At 33.0% G+C, this 3900-nt stretch overlaps 1 long non-coding RNA gene across 1 annotated transcript in view; it reads left to right on the forward strand.

Moving 5' to 3' along the window:
• The window catches only part of LOC117819334, a 2143-nt gene extending 204 nt beyond the window's left edge, over positions 1-1939 (forward strand). Inside the window, exons 1-2 of the long non-coding RNA XR_004632537.1 lie at positions 1-372; positions 1596-1939. The exon at positions 1-372 is cut by the window's left edge and continues 204 nt beyond it. This is a non-coding gene — a long non-coding RNA (uncharacterized LOC117819334). The remainder of the gene's footprint in view (positions 373-1595) is intronic.
• The last annotated feature ends 1961 nt before the right edge of the window (positions 1940-3900 follow it).

Genomic DNA, 3900 nt, shown 5'->3' on the forward strand with positions numbered 1-3900 from the left:
TCCGTCTGAACAACAACAACAAAAAAGCCTCTCAATCCTTCTGAAAGAGAAAGAAGCGGTGCTCATCATCCAAACCGAGCAAATCCAAAGACAGGAGCAGATCAAATAAGAAAACATGGACACAGAGTGTACGTGGCATCTGCTGGGAGGATTGATGCTCGCTCTGAGTGAAAGCAGATTATGTTAAAGCCTAAACTAGGCTTTTACATTTTGTCAAATCCTGCAGCCATAATCTAATCTTATCCGTCTCAATCCAATTTTTAATGCTGGCTACACATGGGATTAAAGGAGTGCAGTTTGCTTTGTAGGCCATTTGACAGCAAGCAGCATCTGCTGCTGAAGAAGAGCAGCTCGAGGAGAAGCAGAGGAAAGGTCAGAGCCGGTACACATGTTTACTGATCTGCAGGACACATGCAGTTATTACACTCTATATTAGATAATAACATGTATTCATACTTTAAATTAAAATATACATCACAATAACATCTCTATAGACTGTATAATAACATCTCTATATAGACTGTAATATCCTCCCTATAGACTGTGTAATAACATCTTTATAGACTGTGTAATAACATCTTTATAGACTGTGTAATAACATCTCTATATAGACTGTAATATCCTCCCTATAGACTGTGTAATAACATCTTTATAGACTGTGTAATAACATCTTTATAGACTGTGTAATAACATCTTTATAGACTGTGTAATAACATCTATATAGACTGTGTAATATCATCTCTATAGACTGTGTAATAACATCTTCATAGACTGTGTAATAACATCTCTATATAGACTGTGTAATTACATCTGTACAGAATGTTTAATACCATCTCTATAGCATGTGTAATAACATCTTTATAGACTGTGTAATAACATCTTTAAACTGTGTAATAACATCTCTATAGACTGTGTAATAACATCTCTATATAGACTGTGTAATTACATCTGTACAGAATGTTTAATACCATCTCTATAGCATGTGTAATAACATCTTTATAGACTGTGTAATGACATATTTAAATTGTGTAATAACATCTCTATAGACTGTGTAATAACATCTCTATATAGACAGTATAATTACATCTCTATAGACTGTGTAATAACATCTCTATAGCATGTGTAATAACATCTTTATAGACTGTGTAATGACATATTTAAACTGTGTAATAACATCTCTATAGACTGTGTAATAACATCTCTATATAGACAGTATAATTACATCTCTATAGACTGTGTAATAACATCTCTATATACAGTATAATTACATATCTATAGACTGTGTTATAACATCTCTATAGACTGTATGATAACATTTATATCTTCCATTTCATTTTATATGCTGAATTGTTTTAAGTCTTTTCGTGTCCTGGTAACTGTCTTGTGACATCCTATAATTTTAAAACCAGTTTTTTGTTATATGTAAGAACCTGCCTCAGGACTACGGATGAAATGTTGCTTTAGTGCTAATTGCAGCATCTTTACATTGAGGCATACTGCTGAAATGTTGATTAATGTGCATTATCCTAATCAAATAAACTCAACAAATATATAGATCTGCTGACAAGCTTTATGGAAATGATTTTGTTTTGCAGCAGGATGTAGCAGCTGCACACAGCGCCAAAACTACCACCGAATGATAATAACCATGACATCACTGTGATTAACAGACCAGCTGACCTGACCTGAACCCTGGAGAGACTCTGTTGGATATTTGTCAAGAGAAACACCTGACACAGAACTAAAGACGGACTGAAGGCTCAAAACAACTTGAACTTCAGTACGACCTGAGCAGAGCTACAGACTGATGATGTAATCATTAATGAATATGGTGAATAAATGAAAGTTGACGTCTCTGTATTTATTTATGAAAAAAGTAACTTATTGAATGACATTCTAATAGTTTGAGCTGCATCAGTAAATAAAGATTTCATGATGATCTCAGTGTTTTCCTTGTTTTTGTAACACAGCCTTAAAACATAGAGTGGGCTCCGAGCCATGACCCCGGGGACTCCGGGGGTCCAGGTCATCTGGTCCAGGTCAGGTTTCTGTGGGACAGATGGCAGCAGTATGAAGTGCACAGCTTTACGGAGGAGATGATATGGGATTAAAGAAATACTAACACCCCGGTAAAGACAGGGTGAACTGATGCTGATGCTCAGAGAGGGGAGCTCTGGGGACAGAAGGACCACACTCTGTAAAGATATGAATGCTCCTCCTTCTCCTCGTGCCATGGTCTCCCTCATAACTGCGTCTCCTCCTCAGTGTCCTGACCTCTGACTGTCCGGTCTCTGACTGCTCCATTAGCCTCAGCCTCCTGCATCAGCTGCCGTGTCCTGCTGCAGGTGTTTAGATAAGCTGTTTGAAGAGCGATACAGGGACCTGACGGCTGATAGCGAGAGTGAACAAATATTTGTCAGGACGAGCAGCTGTTTGTCAGGATGCCATTCAGCCTGCAGGTTACTCTGCAGCTCCAGTGTGTCCTCTGTAACCGCAGACCTGGAAGTCCACAGGAACGAGTTCAGACATGACGGGCACGCGTCAGATACGACAGGAAGTATGAGATAAACATGCTAACCCTGAGTGTGCAGGGAGGTATGGGGCGCCGTTTGAAAAGTTGTGCACACTGAAAATAAAAGCAGCAATTCTCCACATTGAGCTCAGAAACATTGAATGTAGAGGGAATTTTAAAAAATCACTTTCTTATCACATTAAGAGGAATGTACTGTAGGTGATCTTCAAATTGAATTGTGTTGTGAAAAATATATTAAGTTAAAATCACTGTTGAATCCAAATGCTAAATATAAGTATAAATGTTAAACATTTAATCTAAATTTTAAATATAAATATACATGTTAAATATATATGTATAACTGTAAAATATAAATATAAATGTTAAATATAGATCTAAATTTATATATATATATATATATATACATTTTAAATCTAAATGTTAAGTATAATTATAAATGTTAAATATAAATATAAATGTTAAATACAGATCTAAAATTATACATAAATCTAAAATTTAACTCTAAATGTTAAGTATAAATCTAAATGTTAAATATAGATCTAAATTTTGTATATAAATCTAAATGTTAAATATAGATCTAAATTTTGTATATAAATCTAATTCATTATTATCATTATCATTATTATTATTATTTTAGATTCATCAATCAACATTAAGATTTAACATTTAACATTTAACATTTATATTCATATTAAACATTTAGATTTAACATTTAGATTTAGATTTAACAGTTATTTTTAACATTTAACATTTAGATTTAACATCTAACAGTTAGATTTATATGTAACATTTAGATTTAACATTTAGATTTATGTGTAACATTTAGATTTAACATTTAGATTTAGATTTAACATTTATTTTTAACATTTAGATTTAACATCTAACAGTTGGATTTATATGTAACATTTAGATTTAACATTTAGATTTATGTGTAACATTTAGATTTAACATTTAGACTTAAATGTAAAATTTAGATTTAACTTTTTTTTATATTTATAGTAATATATATTTTTCACAACAAAATTAAATGTGAAGAAGATCACAAATATTCCTCTAAATGATCAAAAAAAGTGACTTTTTAAAATAAATTTTTTAGGAGGTTTTGGAGCTAAATATAGAGAACTGTAGCTGTTTCAGTGTGCATAACTTTACAAACGGCGCCCCATAGGGAGGTGTCATCTTAAAGAAGGTTGTGAATACTGGTGAACAAATATGATGAACTTCATTGATAGAAAACTTTTAAAGAGCTTTACAGGGCAGATCATAAAAATACTCCAACCATAAACCCAAAGAGCTGCAGTAGGGTTCAGACTTATTAAGAATGTTCTGTGATTTCAAAGAAAACAGACAGTCTCCATTTCTCAGGA

Source organism: Notolabrus celidotus, chromosome 9, assembly GCF_009762535.1.
Source record: "Notolabrus celidotus isolate fNotCel1 chromosome 9, fNotCel1.pri, whole genome shotgun sequence".
In the NCBI taxonomy this organism is placed as follows: Eukaryota; Metazoa; Chordata; class Actinopteri; order Labriformes; family Labridae; genus Notolabrus; species Notolabrus celidotus.